The sequence below is a fragment of the Python bivittatus genome, unplaced genomic scaffold (assembly GCF_059951505.1).
Source record: "Python bivittatus isolate LINGU-HERP-01145 unplaced genomic scaffold, Pbiv_v1 ctg000480_np1212, whole genome shotgun sequence".
Classification (NCBI taxonomy): domain Eukaryota; kingdom Metazoa; phylum Chordata; class Lepidosauria; order Squamata; family Pythonidae; genus Python; species Python bivittatus.
In genome coordinates, this window is record NW_028277075.1 from 34,353,636 (window position 1) to 34,376,318 (window position 22,683).

Sequence of the window (22,683 nt, forward strand, 5' to 3'; positions counted from 1 at the left end):
AAAAACATTAATAGGAGAAATACATTCCTACTGAGCCCTGCTGAAAATATTTTAATGATGAAACCAAGAAAAGGTAATCAACATAGATATGCGCTTTGCTTGTTGACAACCCACTCTGTGCATTATGGATCAAGTGCATTTAGTGAATCCTGATGGATCAGACCTCTTCAGTTTAGTCCTTGAATATGTCTCATACCTTACCCAGGTTGTTGTATACAATTATTCACTCTCTTATTGTTCCATGCTTAGGTTGCAGTCTTGTAAACAGTAAGGATTAAGTGTGGTTTTCTCTATGCTCCCATTTTAGCAACACTGAACCGTGCAAGAGCATGCCTGAAATATAATTGCAATGTAACAAAAAGAAGTAGTAAACTAGCTGTTGCATAAATGGCATACTTGAATAACTTGGGTTATTTTATGTTTTGCTGAATACCAGGGATAGTTGAAATATAGCTAAGTATCAGTGGCATTTAAAAATGTTCTTCCACACCCCTCTTGAATTTCACTCACTGTTGGGAAAGAAGGATCTTTCTTTTAGGTACTTAATACAGTCCATTTTGGAGGGAAGAAGGCAGAGAATGAGAAAACTTATCCCAGATAGTTATGGTAAGAAAACTGCTTCCCCCCGGTTTCCCCCTCCCTTGTGCATCTTTTAGGATGCACACCTGAAAGCAAGAACTGTCATACTTCTGTTATTTGTAAATCACTCCTTGGGAGCTTTTTGACTGAGATGTAAGATAAAAAAATGCTTTAAATAAGTAAATAATGGCGCTGAATTACTTTTGCTATTTCTGTTTTTTATTATTTTATAAAAATACCCTTGAGCCTACGTGCATTTATCAGACTTATTCTGCAAAGAACTTCTCCCACAATAAGAAGCAAGGAGGGGTGGGAAACAAGGCAGACAGGAAGAAGATGCCCTATTGTAGCGGATTTTCTAGAGAGAAGATGGACTAGGTGTGTTAGTTCTATTCTATCCTACCTATCCCCATATGTCCTGGGGCAGTAGAAGGTTCTGAGGTTTTCCAGTAGCATATTTTAGTCTCCCACGCCAGCAGGTGGTACTATAGCTCTATCTGGAACATGGCTCCAAAGAGTGAGATAAATGGGAAAAGAGGGAATGACACCCGTGGCAGATTTAATAACTCATTTATCATAGTGTGAACTTTTATTAACAAGAACTTGCTTCATCAGACTGTGAAGTGGACAAAGAAGGCAGGAGGATTATATACTCACATACAGAGATGAAGGTATTGGAAAAGAGAAAAAGGGGTATAAGGGGTGCCAGATAAGTTCCTTTGTTTGTACTACTTAGAGATATATGAAATTCTTTTTTCTATACTATACATTAATTCGTCTTCAGATATTTTATGTGTGCATCTAACAAAGCAATGTGATATATATGCTTGCAATCATAGGTATAGTATAGGTAACACATACAAGGACTTATAATTGGCTGCATCTCCCTGCTGAGATTGCACATAGCAACACACCCAGATTTACTTCTGCATATGCTGTGAGACAGCACATAATACCTAGGAGTATTAAACATGCAAGTTTGATATGCTCTCAGCAGTTTCTCTGAATGCATTATGAAAATTTGTAGCGTCCATGAGCACCAGCGATGTGGGCTGTAAAAGATGTTGTGATGCATCCTGCAGCTGAGATATCATAGACCAGGCAAATGCAGAGGAATCAAACCTGATTCCTGGAACTCTTGATACCAAGAAGGTGTAAACTTTGAGATAGATTCATCAAGTTATGTTCCATTCATCTCAGGTCCACTAGTGGGCAGAAGACCTGTAACTTTAGATGTCCAAAAGGTCAGAGCATCTCACAGACAACCTTCAGCTGGGCAGGAAAACCACCTTTTGCACCTGTCAGTAACTGATAATCAAAATAAAATGTTCATAAATATTTAAAGCAGAAATAAGGCTTTATACTGTATAGGGTGAGACAGTGATGTTTACATCACTCCCTGCATTTCATCACTGCCTGCCCTCATTCTGTATACTCTCATCTTGTTTATTCTGCAGAACTATTTATTGCAATTTTACTAGTCTAATTCCACCAGCATTACTGAAGCAAGACAAAGACTGTAGGCTTAAGTAATTAATATATAGTTTTTAAAGTCCGAGTGGCTTTTGTTCTAATCTTTCATGCTATATTATAGCCAGGCAAAAATTCTGCTCTGAAGAAATATATGTTATATGTATACGGATTCTGTCCCTGATCTCTTTTATCTCTTATTTTATTACACTCATATGTTATACCATACGAAAAATGGCCAAGGCAGGAAAATTAGGTGATAGTAATATTAGTCAGATAACTCCTTCACAAAAATGGCTCATCGGGCAAATATCTCATTTATATCAAAGATGAAATAGATAATGTGATAAAGGCAGGTATTTATTCACATGAATTAGCCTTCTTAAACTTGAAGTCCCTTGAGATATGCTGGTGGAAATATGGGGAGTTGAAATCCACGTATCTAGAAAGTACCATTTGTTCCAGTGAAACAGAAAACTATATTCTCTTCCATTCCATCTGCTGCAAATAAAAAATCAAAATAATCTTGCTTGCACCAATGTAAGTGTCACATTTCATGCTTTCGATGTACATTTTTGATATTATGAGTTATCTTAAAAAAAAAAAAAAAAAGAAACTTGCTGGTGGTATTATGAACCCCGGTCTTGTTACATGAATGAAGAAGGAGAGAGACAGACAGCAAACCCCAGTTCTGACACATGCATAGCTCCTCCTCTCTCTCTCCCAGCTGTACCATAAGGCCATTACCGTGAACTCCTCTGCAGGAATGGTCCCAGAAACCATGACTTTTGCTTTTAAAAATGTTACTTACTGTGGTTTTATGATTGCTTATGTTACTTGTATGCCATCTTTGTAGGTGAGATACAAATAGTGGTAGTAATGATTGAAAGCATACTGACAACTATGTCTGTATCTGTAACAGAGAGGGAGACAGGGAGGGGGAGAGAATATTATTAACCTTAGCAGGGTTAATTATATTCTGCACAATTTAGAGGATGAGAGAGTTTATTCAAGATTTCTGAACAATCCTAATTCCACTGAAGGGAAAAATGTCTGCTCATTCTGCATTATATAAAATAGAGCTCAAAGCAAGGAATTCAGAACTGAATAGCTGGATAAACCAAGGACTTCTCCAGTGCAAGGGAATCAATTCTTGGCTTCGTTTAGAATTTGGGCCAATAATTACAATCTTTCTTGGTGAGCTTTTAGAAAATATATTTTCTTTCTAAAGTGTTATTCCGAGGTGATGACAAGAGTCCTTGGGCATTGGGGGTACCATATGCATAACACACTGTTGAATTATCCCTGGGCAGTCTGGTTAGGTGTCATCTCATTTGGATGGATTCCAAATACCAGTCATGCAGAGATCCAGTGGCGAATTCAGATCTCTCTGCAAGTAAGGATAGCTTGGAGCAAAAGAAGGCTTTTGATTGGGGGCAACAACCACATTAAAATGTTCAAAAACCAATTAAGAAAATTGATTAAATTGAGAAAAGGAAGTGTTCACTAAACAAAGGGCAGTTTGGTCAGGTTACATAGTTCATAGCAACTGATGCAAAGTTTATTGAGAATAAAGGAGCCACATTAGATGTTAGTATGATGTTGGTAGTGTTGACTATATGAGAAGTAGAAGCTGAAAAGACAATTCAGCTACAGTCTGTAGTTCTTATATGTTTAGCATAGGACAGAGGAACATGGTTTAGCTTTCTTGTCTTTGTGAGGAGAACTGAAGAAAACAAATTATAGCCCCATGACTACCCAGCTTTCAGTGTAACTGAGATCATACTGGACTTCTAAATTAGATCTGAAACTGATTGGAATTCATAGATAATTCCATTTTCTCTTTTGGTAGACATATGAGTACAATCTGGTTAATCCAGGAACACGACTTTACTGATATTCTGCTGCTACTTTACATCTCTAGTAATTCTACAGTAGACCATCTCAGATAGGATGATACAGATTATGATTGTATTAGTTTCTTAGGTTCTTTGGACTTAATTTTGCCACACTAATTGAGGCCTAACTCTCAGTTGAGTGAGTCCAATGAGTTATCCCCATTCAGTTTTTTTTCTTATCAACCCGGTTTTTGCTGGTATTTCAAAACTTTTATTATTACCACTCAAATATGTTTGGATGCATGGATCATCTGGTCATTTTTAACAACTGTAGCAGGACTCTCTGTGATGTGTCCTCATTTGCATCCAATCATGACAGAAGTATGTCCTGACAACACTTATTTTCCTCTTGTTCCCATCACACTGCTTTCATCTTGTTCCCAGCTCATGAGTGAGACAGTGTTAACTCATCCTTACCTGTACTAATGCTAAAGTAGTAATTTCCCTCTTCTTCTGACCTTATCCACAGGCAGCCTTCAGGTAGGCAAAATCTGCTAGACTTTATTGCCTGTAACCTTAGAAAGAAGTCAGGGGACTGAACAGGTGGGGAACAGAGGCAATAGAGGCAAGATAGGAATCAGCAACGGGGATGGGAAATTCATTCTACTATAGCCTTTTTGCCAGATCAAGATGAGTGGAGAACGTTATAACTTGGTACTAGGAAACTTGGCAACTTTAAGATGTGTGGACCTCAACTCTCAGAATTCCTCAGCCGGCATGGGGAATTCTGGAAGTTAAAGTCCACGCATCTTAAAGTTGCCAAGTTTGAAAAACACTGGCCTAGTACCTTCTCTTTCTCTTTCTGTTAGTGTTCTATCTTTCCAGTGATTGGCCCTAGCAGCAGGTGGTTTTGTTAACCCACCAAACCATAACAGATGAAGAATTCCACCATAATAAGAAGAAACAGCAAATACTAATAATTTCATTAGAGTAAGAACTTCTTTGGCCAAAAGCACAACTTGAACAATTAACAAAATGAACAATGAACCCTTCTGAGTTCAACTGATATTCATTGTAAAAACCTCTGATTAGGGTTCTGGAAGTGTGTAAATGTGTGTGCACATACATTCATGTCTTGGCTTCACTTGGATTTCATCAGCTATTTCTAATTAAGTCAATGCCATCCTAGTTGAAAGCTGAGTCTCCAGTCCTGATCTACCTGCATCCCTGTCTAGTTTAATCAATCTGATTATTTTTAATGCACAGCGTACACTTGTTTTAAAATGTTAACCAACAGTATCTTATAATAGAAGTTTGTAAAATGCCTGATGAAATAGTTCAATCTTATGGCTCTTTTCTGCCAATGAGACCTTTCCCCCCCCCCTAAATCAGCTTCGAAAAGCACTGTACTATATGAGATGTGGGTCTGCTTTTAATAGCACTATTCTTCTTTATGTTTCTAGCATATGGTATTAGATAGGAATTATATGGAATTTCTCTGTGTAATGAAGTGTGAATGGTAATAAAGCCCTTTGACTCTTCTCATAATCCATGCTTTAAAACATGCAACTTTCACTTAACAAGTATTGTCCTTGACCTGATGCTTTCCAAATATGTTGAATTTCAATTTCTATCATCCCTATCCAGCACAGCAACTGGCCTTGGTGGCTAGTGATTATAAGAATTCAAGGCGTACATTTCTGGCAGGCACCAATATGGGAAGGGCTGCCTAAGAAAATAACCCAAACTGTCTTCCTTTGTGTGCCTCCATTGTTTGAGGAAAGATGAACAGACACATAATTTTTACTGTGAGGACATCTTTATGGGAGACTAGCAAAGAAACTCCTCTTATGCCCTCTCTTTCCATATCTACTGATTATTTTTTTACTTTATGCTACTTTAAAATATCAATGTAATGTAAAATAATAGTAATAATTTTATATCTCTCAGGAGCTGTTTGGTGAATGGTAATAGTATGGCTGAGAATAAAGCCATCAAAATGGACTGGAAATAAGGAAAAGGGAAGAGAAGAAAAAGAAGGAGAACGAAGATATGGATGAAAGTTTAAGAGAAGGAATACTTACTGATTTCAATGCATTTTGTTGAATATTTGGTGTTTAAGTTGTCTTGAATATTGAATTTTTTTCCCTTCAGAAATGGATATAATAAATCCTAATAAAGAATACTAATAAGATGCATGCATATGCTTTGAAAAGATATAGAGGCCAAGGTGGTGCCAGAATTTTACCAAGTGTATTTTCTCAAAAATATACATGAATTTATTTCCCTTCACTGTTATGACCCAGAGAGACAATGGACATGTAAAAACAACAACAATAACAATGAAGATGGATTATGTTCATAACTGATCCTGTTCTGGAGTTTCTAGGAGAACAAGAACCTTAAATTAGCTTCCAGCCAGATCTTAGATCTTGATAGTGCTAAGCTGGGTCACAGAAGCTGCTGCGTGAAACACTTTTACACATTTTTGACAGCTAACTGGAATGAAAGACAGAATGAGAAATCAGGCAGATGATTTGATTAGGTGTGATATAAAGTGTATGGCCTGAGATGCTAATACATTGAGGTTTATTACACTTGCTGGCACAGTGGGAAGGCAATGTGCATGAGGAAGTTCACAGAGGTGCTGAACTGACAAGAAGTCTATTAACACAGAAGGATTGATAAGTCACACTGGGAAGCTCTTCATTCTAATGGTGCTGAAAGAAATGTGTCTAAATTCCCAGTGGACTAATATTCTTCCCCATTTGGACTCTCCTTTCTTTTCTCCCTGCTTCTTTGAAAATTTCTTTCCCCCACCTCCATTCCCATTCCACCCCACCCCACCCAACCCCACCCCACAATAAATTTAACCAAAGCATCAATGTGATAATTTTATGGAATTCACAGGAGTTTTCCCAACATAAAAGAACACGATGGAGTTTGGTACAAATATAGCAGAGCAGGTAAGAGAAGCTGATGCCTGATCTGGATGGCAGTACCCACTCCTTTTCTCTCTGCCTGAAACCAAGGTATATTGGGCATTTGGAAGGGCTCTCTTTTTTCAAGATTTCAAGAAGTGATGGTTGATGATTGCTTGGGACATGCTGGAGTATGGTGAGAGCGATGGAGTTAATGGGCATGACATCCCTGACTTCTTGTTCCTGGATTTTCCCTGTTTTTATTGCCTTTGGGAATCTTTGTCATTTCCTTACTTCCTTCTCAGCCTGGACTCCCTTTTTTAATCCCGCTCCACACCTATTCTACTTTATCAGTAAGTAATCGGGAAAGGGAGCAAGGTGAAAGAGAAGAAGCAGGGGCAGGACAATAATTTATTTATTTATTTATTTATTTATTTATTTATTTATTTATTGGCATAGAAGTATCGATGCTGGACTGCAGCATCTTAAATATGTGTCCTCTGGTTCAGCTCTCAAGTTCTTGGCTTTTATCAGAGTGGATACATATTAGAAGAAGAGAGAGATCCATGACATGGTACCATAAGGCAGACGTTCCTCATCTCATATCTCCCTATTTGTTAGGGCCGGCATATATGGAAACTGTCAAGATTAAAAAGGCTGTCATAAAGGATAATCACTGATCATTATTGGTTTTTATGACAGTTTTCAGCTAGTGCATTTCTCTTTCCCTGCAAGTTCTCATTTCTCTTTGTGGACAAGAACCTAACTGGCTTATGATGAGGATTATTCTCTGATGGCAGGTGGGTTTAATAAGCACATTGACCTGGCCCTAGCTGACAGTCATAAGGCAGAGGATTATCTTCAATTTATTTGCCTCCAAATAATTCAGTTTTGCTGTGACTATTCCTTGATCTTCACTATGAAGCTCATTTAATGAAGAGGCCTGTGAGATTGTCAGGAATATTTGTACTATAAACATATATCCCCACCTTTTTTTGGAGATATCTTGCAGTTCCAAGGCATCTTTTATATCCTGGGGAACTAAAACTTAAGATAATTATCAAGAAAACCAACATTTTTTTTTAAAAAAAGCATAATTTATCTCAGCAATGCCTCCATGCAACTTTATCAATCAATACAGGCTGTTGAAGTTTGATGCCCCAGATCTACATTGGAGCCACATATGTGTATAAGAAACCATGGTTACTCTCAGTGGCAAACAATATTGAATACAACACAATATTTGCTATGTTCACAATGGAAGCATGGACCACTCGTTAATGCATATAGTTGCCTGTCTGGAAAAAGGAGGAAATGATTGAAAGCTCATGTTTTTTCTGTCCCAATCAAATATTCTTTTGGCTCCAACTGCTGTCATTTTCTTTCATGCTCATTAGCTACACACATTCCTGACAGAGTACTGAATATAAGCTTTATTTCTTGTTTGTTCACATTGTGTGCCTTCAAAGGTATATTGGATGAACTATCCTTTTCCTAAGGACAGCTCTGAGCAGATTGCTTGAAAGACATCCTCTTTCAAAAATGAACCTTTAGCAGGTTCTGATTGTGCTGGGTGAGAGGCAGTGAAAATGGATTGCTGAGGGCTGCAACATTTTTTCTCCACTGAGAGAGTCAGAAATTGTACCCTTTAATGCAGAGAGTTGACCCTCTCTGCCATCTTCAGAAACCAGTGCCCTCAAACTTGCCTCCTTTCCCCTCCCCTCCCCTCCCCTCCCCTCCCCTCCCCTCCCCTCCCCTCCCCTCCCCTCCCCTTCCCTTCCCTTCCCTTCAAATGCTTATAAGTAGACATATTTTGCCTACTAGAAGTTACCCCAAAGTTTCTTGAAGATGGAATGCATTTTTTTCACTTTTGCACAAGTATGCAATAATAAAAAAGAAATGTCACTAGACAGACTGATGTGCATGCATGTGTGTCATAGAATAATATGGGAACATAGTGTCAGGGAATCTAAATCTTCATTGTTTCAATGAGATTTTTATTTCATGGTTGTATAGACACATTTGGAAATCTGATTAATAGCAAACATGCAAGACTTAGAAACTAGGTGGCAGAGAAATGAGTCAGTATTCTTTCTCTCCATAACCATATATGAAGATTTAACAGGCATATTATTCCCATGTCTGAAAATAATAATTTCCCAAACAAGAATATTCTGAAAAAATATGACAACAATGTTATGATGCAATGGTTTTTAATTATATGAGCCTTCAGCTGAAATTTACTCATAGCTCTCAGAATTGCCACTTGGCTGATTTTAAATTAATCCAGCTGTGTTGTTTGTCTCCTGGATCTTTCTGCTTTTGGAGAATTTATATATGATATACAGCTTCTGTCACAAAGCTGCAGTCATATAGAAGAACAAGAAGCGTATGACCCTCCAGATATCCTATAGACCGAAACTGGTCTGTAGCTGTGAGGAAGCTGCTCATTTCCAGCTCTAGAAACTTCAGATCTGGGCATCAAAATAGGAGACTTTGTTGCTGGGGAGAAGCAACAGAAAAGGCCAGGTGAGAATAAAAATGAGAAGTGGAATACAAAGAAGCCAAGCATGAAGAGGAGGAGAAAGAGGCAAATAGAGCAGCCATGACCCAGCTAGTATGCAAGGGAGATCCAGGCACAGAAGATAGCGAGGGAGAGAGACTAAAGGGGTGGTGCAAAGATGTTGCTAAAATAAAGTCAAGGTTAATGTGGATTTTAAAAATCATTATGTAAGATGTGTCATATTGAGAATATGGAATAGATACAAATCCAGGTTGTGCCAGAAAATACCTTGTGGCTCTCAACACAAGAAGCATTTTATAGACGAGAAATAATAGGCAAACATAAATGGTTAACATACCATGAGATATTAGAATTCTGTCAAGGGGAATACAAAATAAAATCAAGAGAGCAACTGATGGCAGAGGGACATAATTATCAATGGTTTTCCTACCTACAGTTATTAGAAAGATTCAAAATAGACAAAAGAATTTATGGTATTGAATATTCTAAGACTGACTTTGAAATGGAATTGTGTACAAATGATGGACATGTGATTGCTAAAATGTATAAACTTTTATTGAAAAATGAAACAGAACAAGTGAAAGTATGTATGATAAAGTGGGCTAAAATTTTGGTTACAATATACAGATGGAACAATGGGAAAATATGTGGTTGAAAGGATTGAAATTTACACTGTGCTATAACCTTAAAGAGAATTTTTATAAAATGATGCACCGTTGGTATATGACACCAAAAAAATTATCTAGAATGTATAAAAGTACTTCAAATCTGTTGGAACTGTGAACAACAAGAAGGGTTATTTTACCATACTTGGTGGACATGCAAAAAATCTAGAAGATTTTGGGTTCAAACGCATATACTGATGCAGAGGATTTTAAAGATGAATATACAAATGAAACCAGAACTCTTCCTCTTGGGACTGATGGATAAACAGGTGGAAAAAAGTCATGGAACTTTTTTATATATGATAACTGCAGCAAGATTATTGTACACACAAAGATGGAAAGATTTGGCAATACTTACAATGGAGGAATGGTTGGAAAAAATGATAGAACTTGCTGAGATGGCCAAATCAACCTGTTTGATTAGAGAAAAGACAATGTCTACATTTATTACTGACTCGAAACCCCTTATGGACTTTTGGAGTAAAACTTTTGAGTAAAACTTTTGGAGTAAAACTTTTGAGTAAAACTTTTGAGTAAAACAGAAAAAAATGAACTTACGATCTATGGTTTTGATGATCAGGTAGGATAGATTATAGAAAGAAGAGTGCCATGTTGTAACTTTAGAGAAAGAGGTAAATCTACGATTATACTTATAACTGCTGTGAAAACACTTTAGCTTTCTCTTTTATTTCCTCTTTCTTCTTCTTTTCTTCTTACTTTATTTTAGTTTGTATTTTTTACTCTTGTTTTTAAAACTTTCAATAAAATTGCATTTAAAAAAAAGAAGATGCAGCTCTTCATAATTAATTGTTGCTAAGGTATTAAGTTATTACATGTTTCTCTGAACATCAAGATGATTTCCCAAGTGACTACAAAGCTACCTCTTCTCACTGTAACAGAAGAATTCTGAGGCTGGGGCATCCACAGGGAAGGTAAAAAGAAAAAGTCAAAATGGCAGCCATGACTGTGTGATGAAAACCGTGCTTTGGTCATGGCTGCCAATGTTACCTTTTTGCTCTCTCCCCCCACCCTCGGTGGCCCTGCTTTGATGTGGTTCACCTACAGGGCACAAGTCACTGTATTGGCCTTCTAGTGGCAAATCGCATAGCTGGGTGCCATTGTGGCACGTAAGGCTTTCTGTAGCATTTCTATGGGGACGCTTTATGATAGAATGCTGACTTGGGGGAGATTTGAAACTCTGGGAGTTCCTGAGGCAGCTTCTATGAAGGCAGCTGGGTTCATTTCCAGGGCTGAATGGCTTGGAGAAATTATCTTTGCTGAATTATGGTGAGGTCTGAAGATTAAATGCAAACTTGTCATTTGCTATTTCCTATCTGGAACAGCGGTTTCTGTGTGACCTGTGAACAGCCCATTACCAATTATTTTTCTGGGCTATTGTTTCTTCCAGATACTTACTGTTCTTAGGGCAATGAATTATTCTTTCTCCAACTGCCCTGCTTTCACCTCCAAGCTCTCTGCTCAAATCTTAGGCTGAGTCTGACGACACAAGTGGGCAGTTGTCCCCTTGAAGAAGAGCATGGCAGCAAACCCAGGACTTCCTTCCAGATATTTGAGAGAGCTTCTATTTCTTTCTGAACCTTGTCCTTGCACCCCACCGTCGGATATGGAAAAGCTCTGAAACTCTGCCTTAGCACACAACTGAGTGTGCTACTGTTTTTTTTTTTAAAACCACACAGGCTGTCATCTCTTATGTGCCTTGGAAACAGGCTGCATCAAAAATAAACTGGAGCAGTTAACATTCTCAGAGCTTGATACAAACATGTTAAAATCTAATGGTGTTTCAGTGCTCCCATGAGCTGAATGTGTCAGGAAGTGAGAGACAGAGAATAGAGGCAAGTGGAGGCAGCTGGAGAAGAAGAGACAAGAGGCAGCAGTGAGACAGTCAACCTTATGCTACAAATTCAGCACCTGAAAGAGAAAGACAGAATGCCAAACTCCTTCTGGTGTTCAGAAAATGCGAGTTAATTTGCTGAAGTGTACGGTCACTGCTTAAGGACTACAGCACTAAGGGAAGAATGTGTACATGAGCGTGGTCTGTAGGCACATGTACTCATATGTGTGAAATATTTATTCCAAATCAGAGTTATCATGGAAAATAAAGATAACACTGGTAGCTTGAAGAGATCCTTCAGGAATCCTTCCAGCTTCTTCTCCATGATAAGGGCCCTTCCTTTCAGAATATAATGAAAGGGTACCAAGAGATTCCCAGCAAAAGGAATCTTACATTGTGACATTATGGACTTTTCTTCATAGCCCACTTAAAGTTCTATCTACTAGTCCATGAACCAACAGAAAAGTAAAATTATGCTGTCCACACTGCCAATCATGTTCCTCCACAGCAATGAAGCCAGTAAATTGTGCTGTCCTTATTTATTGAGGACCAAGCTAAGGGAAAGGATTGGTAGATTTCTCTGGCTTCATTTCCCCTCTCATTAAGTGTCACCTGCCAACAGGAAAACCACCACAATTAATTGCTCTTTGTAACATTGGCTGGGATAGGGAGGGTGCGGTGGGTAGGATGAGTTTATATGGATGCTTTGAACAATGAATTTGGCCACCTGTTAGGGTGCTTGATTAACAGATGGAAGGCTCTAAGGGGAGGCATGGGGTGAAGCAGGAGAGAGCTCTTCTGATGCTCCTACTCAATGCAACCCCTCCTCTGCATCTGTTATATGTCAATTGGCCTATTTCTAAATGTGGGCGAAGCACTGTTAATGGCTGACAGATAACAGGCAAGGAGGCACACAGGGTGAATTGGGAAGGCATGATGATTGGCACGAGCACCATCCCCAACTAGTGCTGCAAGGGAGTGAAGAAGGAGTCTGGTTCTGACCTTGTGGCCAGTAGCACCCAGAAGTAGCCAGGGGACAGCCATGAATATAGACCTCAGCAGACTGCCACAATTGCAAAATCATGATGGGTCTAACAACAACAATCTCCATGACAACTACTGCCACTAAAGCCAGAATAGGGTGGATGAAATGGCATCCTGCCAAGGTGGATAGAAGTAACCATGATGCATTGTAGTAGAAACTGCAGTTGTATGAGCATAGTCCCAGGAGTATTGGCTGAACAGGGTAATAGTTTTAGCACTCTAGAGTCAGTTCTCAGCATGAACAAAAACAATAAAAATGGTAAAAAGTATGCAAAATCCCTTGTCAGCAGAAGAAATAGAAAACCTATAATGCTGGGGTTTTCTGTTTCTGCCATGGTTAGTTGTGAGTGAAGTTAAAACTGCCTGTGCATTTGAGAAAAAACAGCTCTGAAAATGCTGACTGAAGTGTCTGCAATCTGACTGAAATGCTCTCCCTACCCCTCTTCCCCAGGCTAGGCTCAGCTCATCCCCTTCCCCAAGGGAACATAAAAGTTTATAGTTTTGGAAACCTGAGAGGAGAAGCACTGAGTTCCCCCCAGCTGGCTGAGAGAGATGGACTGATCGGCAGAGACTCATCCACAGGCATCCACACCAGTGCCCAGCTGGTCATTTGGCCACACCCAGCTATTTGACTGGCATAACAACGTCTCCAGCTGGCTTTTTCAAGGAAGGATCCATAGGCATCCAGGTTAGCACACCTTACCCCACCCATGCCCTTAGCCTAGAGAAGGGAAAGCCAACACCGGATGTGTGTGGATGAGGGGGAGAAGAGGAGGCGAGGGAGAGACAGCAAGGAGATAAGGAAGTCTTGCACGTCTGGACAAGTGCAGTACATAGTTGCAGGCAAGCGAGAGGACTGATAGTCAATTGCCAAGACCACAAGCCACAGTGAGGCTTATGGATCTTGGCTTGATCCTGCCTGGAGCTCGGCTTGGGAGCTCAATAGCAACATTGCTTAAGAGCAGAGCTTGGGGCCTGGCCTGGAGAACCGCAGCAATGATAAAAACAGCAATCATGCTGAGACAGCACTTTCTCCCAATGAGTGCAAGAACTTTTGGAAGCAGGCAAAGACTGAATGCCACTTTACAAAGATTTTTAACTGCTGTAAGGACTGAGCCCCAAAGACACGTTTAGATGGCTAAACCAACCTGTAAGGGCCAGGAGGGCAATACCCAGGGCAACAGCCTATTCAACAATGGTAAATAGGCATGCTACAATAAAGCATTATGTAAAGTTTTCTTCCACACTGTGGTGTTTCCAATCATCAGTAAAAAGCACCCTTCACATTAGTCAAATAGGGAATGGCCCTAAGTCATTTTTCCCTCTAGATCAGAGGTCCCCAAACTCTTCAGCTCATCGACTCCTTCATGAAGTTTCAGATTCATCAGCCTCCAAACATTTATTATATGAAAATAATTTAAGAAATACTACTTTAACTAACAGAACTATAAATAATAATAATACCAATAGTTATAGGTGCCTTAGGTGCAATCCCAAAACATCTGGAGCACCACTTGAAGACCATTAGCATTGACAAAATCACCATCAGTTAATTGCAAAAGGCAGCTTTACTTGGAACAGCTTACATCCTGCGACGATTCCTTTAACATATCAAATAACAGCATCTGCCTGTCCCAGGTCCTTGGGAAGGACTTGATAGGTGGATAAAAATGCCAAATCCAGTCTAAACATCTGGCTAACTGCGACCAACCATCATCATCATCATCATCATCATCATCCATAATAATTAGTTCCATCAACCCTTGGGGGTTGATATTGACCACTTTGGGGAACCCTGCTCAGGATCCATCCCTGAAATTCTACTTGTGGCCCATTTCACAGATGGGCTGGCTGGATCAAGTTATACCAAGTCCTCATTAGTAATAACACAACCACCACTGCCATTTGGGTAGTTCAACTACTCATTAGTATCAGGAGAGACTATAGGTTGACCTCTGTTAGGTGGTTCTTTAACCCAGTGTCTCTCAATCTTAACAACTTTTAGATGTGTGGACTTCAACTCCCATAATTGCCCAGCCAGCACACTGGCTGGAATTCTGGGAATTGAAGTCCACACATCTAAAAGTTGCCAAGGTTGAGAAACATTGCTTTAACCTGCTTGCTGATGTAAACAACATAACCAAAGTGAGGAGAGGATCAGTAGTGCAGCATTGTCAGAAATTGGGGCTCCAATATTAGTGCTTGATCACTTTATAAAGATCAAATTTAAAAACAGGAAACTGTCACAGATTTCTAGAGAGGGACTCCACTCAGCATTTTTCTCTGATTTTTGCACATCTACTTAGTTGAGAAGGGAAAAAAAAAAGTTTCCTCTTCCCTCCTACTTACACCCTGAGGCAAAATGCTGCAATATTAATTTTCTGACGTTCTCAATAAGCTATTGAAGATTAATTTTAGGAAAAGCTAAGAGATGCAATGGATTGAAGGCTAAGCCTGTTTAAATATGCAATATTAAAAATTGATTGTTATTTCTTCTTGTCATGCAGCTGGTCTCCAGTGACTGGGGCAAGAGGAAAAGGCTAGATATAAAGTTGCTAACCTTACCCATGGCTGAGCAGAGTTCCTGGGTAAGTCATGGATGGTGTGTTTTAACTCAGCATTATGGATTTCAGTTTTGTAGACAGTGCTTTGAACCCAAATGGCAATTTGGAGATTAATAATAATCAGAAACATTTTTCTATATGACTAGAATACTTTTCCTTCTGCTATTTTGTTAAAGCAGCCCAGTGCCTTCCAGTTAGGGCTGAGGATAAAATAATTTCCCTTGGCTAAGAATATTGGGTGATATAGTCTTTACATACCTGGAAGGCACCAAAGTATGGAAGACTGTTCTATTGCCCTAATACAGATCAGAAGCCATAGCTGGGATGGTGTTACCAATGTAGTCTCTGTCTATCTTCTGAACATTCCAGTTGAACAATATTTGAACCTTGGCTCAGTTCAGATGATGTAAACTCAATTTACTCTCCTCTTTCTTTCAGATGCCAGCAAGGAACCAATTAAGCTTAGGGTATATGGCTAAGATTGGTATGTTGGGATTGTGGTTCAGTGAATTTGTAAGATGTTCCAGAAGTAGCTGTTTGCTTGCAACTTAACTCATGTTTTCGAAAGTGCTTATCCACTTAAACATTGGTTTAGGGGCTCACCATCATTATGCTATAGCAGTAAACTGAATCCTGAATTCAGAGTGACCAGCTTTACAATCACAAGCTCTGAATGTATACAATAAATTCACTGCACATTTTCAAACATCAATTAAATTGTCTGAACTAAGCCTAAAAGATAGGATGGTTGGTTATTGATACATGAAGATCTCATATAATCACAGTCAAGTACTGTTTACAGCTTCCATTCATTCATGAGTGATGGGGGATAAGGAAAACTCAGGTGTGATGGCTTGCAAACTTGAGTGAGACTCATCAAATTTTTCCAAGATTTCTACAACAGTTATGGGCCAGACTGAAATTGCTAATAAATGCATCAAGATGTACTGGGAACTTCTAATCTTCTGGGCTAGGCATGCCTTTTTAGAGTATTTGTATTTCATTTGTCAATTGGTCACCTTAGTTGCTGTTGTTCTCCTCAGCTGCAAAGGGGTGCCAGCCAAAAAGTATTTTCATCGTGCTGAGCCAGATGTCTTCCACCAAGTCTAGGCTGTTGGTAGCCAGTAGTCAATGTTGATGTTAAAAGAACACACAGTGGCACACACCCAACTCCCCTGCACTGCTTGAAGTGTTACTTTATAGATATCCATAAAGAAAGCACTTTCTGTGACACATTCATCTTGTCCAAAGTCTCTGATTCAGATATTGAAAGAACTTTTAAGCTTTAATGAATTAAGCCTTGTAATTTCTTTGGAGCTGGGTCAAGATCGTTATTCCCATGTTAGCACAAGGGGGAGGTGAGAAAGAGGGAACGAAATAATGCCAACCAAGCATCTCGGTAAGAAGAATCAACTGATTGAAGCTTGAGAGTTAAAGCAAGTGGTATATTGCTTTTTTGATATTGATCAGATGATCCTGGATGATCACCTGAAATATCAACAACTACGCCTCTCTCAGGAAATATTAAAGTGGAATATTTAAGTTTATGTACATGACTGTGTTTATAATAAAGATATATAGGGAAAATAACCCCATGCTTAAACTTGATTATCAAGAATGTTTGTAATTTCTCAAATAACCTTACACTGCTATCTTTATACTGCATACTGCAATGAAATCTCACTTTACTCCCTTAGTGGTTCTCAGCAGCTGTGGATATTGGCTGAGACTTGTCCATGGCCTAGTACCTCTGAATTGCTTAATTAATTAATTAATTAATCAATCATCATCTCTATCTACCTACCTACCTGTCTACTCATCAAAGAATGAATTTCAAAGTGGATTACATTTTAAAAATGCCTAGGCTTAGAGAAAATCAGAATAGCAAAAACAAAATAAAATGAGAAAACAGATTTGAAATAAGGTCTGAAATAAGAATTTATAACCATATATACATTATGTATCACCTCCAGAATTAAAGGAGATGTTATGCCTGTTACTAGCAGTTACTGAGGATGATGATCCACAGGCTGCCACTACAGACATCTCCTGCTTGATGGTTTCCCAGAAGCTTCTGACTGGCCATTATGGCAACAAAGTGCTGGATGAATCAGGCTCTTCAGCAAAGCTTGTCTTATGTTCTTCATTCCAGAATGCAGAGGCATCTCATTCTCAGCATTGACAACATGCAGATCAATCAGTCAAGGTGATCTTGCCACCCTTTTCACATGGTCCAGTTCCTCCAAATATGCTTTCACATCACTCAATGGAAAAGGCATGTGACCAAGAACTGCTTTTTTGGGAAATATGAAATCAGAAGAAAACATGCAGTCATTAAGAACAATTTAAAGCAATGCTCCCCTCTACGGAAGGTTGTTGGAAATGCTTTGCCTGGCAATGGCTCCAGGGGGACCGGAGGCGACAATGTGTCTGGGACTCACAGAGGTAATGGCCCTCCACTTGTGCAGAATCACCAAGCCAGCCCCAGCCTTCAGCCTAAATGTGTGTCCGTCATGCATATCTTCCATGAGGTTCTGTTGAGGCACATGATGAATAGTGCTTCATTTACCCTTTGTACCTTCTTTGAGGCATCGGGTCTGTGTGTAGATACTGACTTATGAAAATCTTGCCTGGCCACTCACCCTGGGCTGTGAGAGTGAACCATCAGGCAACACAATGGCCTCTATCAGTTCTGCAAGGCTGAAAAGAATGGGCACTGATCTTCTGTCCCACCTCCTGCACTGAGCCCAGGGGCAAGAAAAATTGAAAAACACCTGGCATTTCTCCCTGGCTGTTATCACGTACAAAATGTCAGGCACAAAATGATTTCCTATTAAAGTAAGCAGATTCTTCTTTCACACAGACTCAGAGATTCTGGCTTGACCTAGCCCTGAGGTTTCTCTCTCTAAACCAAGATAAAGCTCAGATTATTACACTGAAAATATTGGATCACCACTTGGTTGTTACATTCCCCTCAATAACTATTTTTTCCACTATCTGTCTTTTTTCATGTATAAATTTAGCAAAAGAACAAAACGTTATACACAAGGTGAGAGCAACATGAGCGCTATGAAACATGGTTCATAGTTTTGCAGCCTGCAAAACAACAAATGTAGAATACCTTCCAAAAATATGTGCCCAAACCATCTGTGCATGCCAAGGCTAAAGAAGAGAGGTAGCAGCAGGAACAGGAGACCATGATCAAAATTCTGAAATGTGGCATGGTAAAAACATTGGAATTACACTATGTCTGGATAGCACAGAATCCAAAGTCAGTCTCAGTAGAGATGCTGACAAATTTTGCAGACTTTGTAGTTTGGAATTAAAATATTGATATGCCTATTGAGCAGGATGCTTTACTAGTTCTGGCCAGACGCAGGATGTTTATCTCAAAGTGTTTGTCCTCTTTGTCCTTCTGAGTGTATGACAGACCCCATTCTGCCTTTCTCCCTGCCAAGATAATTTACAAGGCATCACCCACAAGGCAGTAAAAGGGAAAAGAAAGAATGAATCAAAGAGGATTCTGGGGCTGCTAAGGAAGGGGAAAAAAACCCCAAATTCTACCCTACATCTGGACTATGTGTGGCACATAGGAAAATAGGAATGAGACAGTAGAGGAGTTCTTGGCAGGACTGTCACTGAAAGAAGGAAAATTATAACAAATAATACAACATTTTATGTCAAATAAATTTAGAAATAAATCATTTGAAAACAGAAACTATATTGCACTGTAGTTCATCACAGGAGGGAATACTGTGAATCTGGGCATGAGGCTGCTGTCCACATCATCTTGGCTACTGGGCAACTTCAAGTCCATTGCATGTTATGGAGTTTCCTTATCTTCCTGCGTTTCCTAAAGTGCATCTGCTTTAAGAGACACCTTTCAAAAAGAGGAAGCCTTCAAAATGAAGATAGTCTTTTAAATTAGAACATGCATATTTCCTGGTCCTGAGGTAACAGAAGGATTACCTTATATAAGGGAGGCAATTGACACATCAGTGGGATATAATACCCATACAGATCTGTCTGAGAACATATCTCCCTTATTATGCTAGTGCTAATATAATTCTGTTCCTAATGGTACTCTTCCCCGAATGAATTGTAGAAATGTAGAACTCGAGATTCTATCACAAGACTTTAGTATGTATATAGATGAGGCCTCAGCCTAAATGGCTAGTGGGCTTTTGGACTGACAACTTGTGTCTTGAATGAAAATTTGTTCATGGCCCTGTTTACGCTGGCCAAACTATTCCACATCTGCCTGTTTCAGGTGCACGATCATTGCCATTCTCTTTCTTAGTTGTCTCTTTGCAATGCATTTTACATTAAAAGTTCTGTTGGCATCCTGACTCCTTGGTAACCTCTGCAGAGACCTAGCAAGAGAGGGATGGCTTCTTCTTCTGTTCATATTTTTCTTCCTGGTCCGTCATCATTAGCAAAATAAGCATCACAGCCTAAGCAGCTGCTCCTAGATAAGCATTTATTTTCATATTCAATTTACAAACCATTATAAGCCTTCTTTGGGGCCTATATCCCACAGTGCCAAGCACTGTCCAAGAACAGTTAAAAGGTATTGCCAACCTCAACAGATAAATTAAGTTAAATAGTTGAAGCTATAGGAGACCTTTGGTTCTTCTAAGCCCCTGTCATAAATGACTCCAACACACATAGAGGATTTATCAGACCATTGGTTTAACTAGCCCACTGTCACCTGTCCTGATTGGCAGCAATGTCTCCTATTCCTGCTACTGAGACTAAGCTCTTCTCCATGCGAATATGATGGTCTGCTACTGAACAGTACTACTATTGTTGAAAAAATGAGGAAGTTGGGCAAATCTAGAGCAAAGCGTCTTTGGGATTAACGCTCCCATTATTGTAATTGATCATGCTGATTGGGGCTTTTGGGGTTGAAGTCAAAAACATCCAGCAGAAATCAACCTGCCCTTTAACTGAGTGCTTGTCAGTTTTTCTTTGGTGTGTAGTGCTTGTTTCTTCTGGATGTACATGACCCTTTTCTTTTATTCTTTAACTTTTGAAAATATAAGCTGCGCAGAGTCATTTGGAGCCAGATGGCCTCTACGTTTAACAACAACAACATCAACAACAACAATACTGCACTAGAACAAGTAATATCTTAGAGCAAGGACTGGATTTCTTCCCTCTCTGACATGTTCTGCCATTGATTGAGGCTACTATATTTGGGAAGCAAAAATCTGGCTGATCACCAACTCCTATTGCTTTGTTGCAATTTAGTACTCGTCTGGATTTTGACATTTCAGATTTGAATTCCTGCCTGATATGTTCTTTTATGGACCATATTCCAAAAAAGAAAAAGTGCTACCAAGACTAAAGATGTTTTAGGTGATCTGAAGAGAATTGAAGTAGTACCTTTTGTTTCCCAAACAAGGTTCATGATATCATACTGGCAGGCTTGGGGTTGTTTTTTTTTTTGGTAAAACAGGGACCAAAATGACTCATTCATCTCTCCACAGCTTCCCTCTCTTAACATTTCCTTCATCAAATCCAGACCTAGTCCTGGGGTTGAGTTAAAGCATTGGAAGGGTAGAAAGGAGGATGGGAAGGAAGTATGATTAGAAGATTGAACATATTCTCTTTACGTGTTTTTTTCCCTTCATTTTTAAGACAAAGGTGAGCAGCTTGCAAGCTTTTCAGTAATTTCAGACATTCCTTGGCCTAATCTTAAAGTGCCTATTCAGGATATCAGTTCAGACTGGTGAGTATTATCTCTTGTACCCAAACTGTTGCCAGGAAAAAAGACAGGAGGCTAGAAATAAAGGGTGGTCATGCTGCTTCCATAGATCATCTCTGAGGGAAGGCAGCTTTTGAGAGAAAAAAGGTTGCCACAGAAAGGTGGAGACCCTTTTGTATTATACTGTATATATGGTTTACTGTATCTCATATAGAGCTTCCATGATGTGGGGGAGAAGATTCCCTTTAATCCAAAGGTTTCACTCCTTTTCCTCCACAATTAGCCAAATTATAGCTCTAAGAACACATCATCCAAAGTAAAAGGGTTAGCTCCCCCTTGTCTTCATTGTATTACAAGAAAGACTACCATCTGTGTTTGGTCCTGTGGCTGGCATTTTACAATGTTTTTATTAAAGACTAGGATGAAACGGAGGGAGTTTTCAGATGATACAAAGCTGGGTAGGGTGGCTACTACTCTAAAGCATGGGTTTTCAAATTTTGAGGGCTGTAACTTCCTAAAATGATAAATGGTTTTGTGTGACCCTTCAGCATGAATGAAACTAATGATCTCATTGGCATTAAAATTGGGCAAGAAATAAATATATCACTTCCTTTTAATAATTAAATTGTAAACTGTACAAATAAAAGAATGATAGTTCCTTGCCACTTTAAAAAATAAAAGATTTTCATTGGAAATAAGCAATAAAACAATCACAATGAAAGCCATATTTTTAATCAGAAAGATGTGCTTATTTAATTTTGGATAACTACTGAAATTTAAGTTTTATTGCTGAGACAGCCACGTTAATTTCTTGTACTGCATTTATTTTGGATTGATATTTGCTTTTTATAGCAATAACTATAGAAAATCTTGCCTTTAACAAATAGGATGTTGCAATTGGAACCCAAATGCTTATAGCCTTCTCACTTAATTCTTGGTACTCATTTTTCACACTGATCCAAAATTCAGGGAGATTGTTGGAAATTTCATTCTCAAAGAAGCATCAGAAGAGACATTAATGAATCGTTTCTCCTCAGTAGTACTGAGTGTGCCAGGTACCAGTTTACCATCAGATTGGTTCTTTATTTATTTATTTATTTATTTTATTTTATTTTATTTTATTTTATTTTATTTTATTTATTTATTTATTTTCTGTTATCACATCTGAGAAATAGTTCTCAGAGGAGAAAGTTTCCTTACATTATAGATCTGTGTGTAACTGCTCTCAGTAAATTGTTTTAAAGCAGGCAACATGCCTAAATGTACATTTTCCATTTAACTCAACTTTACTAATACATGTTTTTAATTTGTCACTGAGTTGACGAATACTATTGCCACCTTGCAATGAGGTATTAGGGATTTTCATCTTCTAAAAATGTCACTTAAGTATGCTAAATGAATATTAAAATCAGTCAATAAACATGATCAGAAAATAAACATTTTCTCAATTAAATATAGGTAAAGTTTATTTCTCAACTTGAAAACACATATCAAAATGTTTCCTGAGACAGCCCTT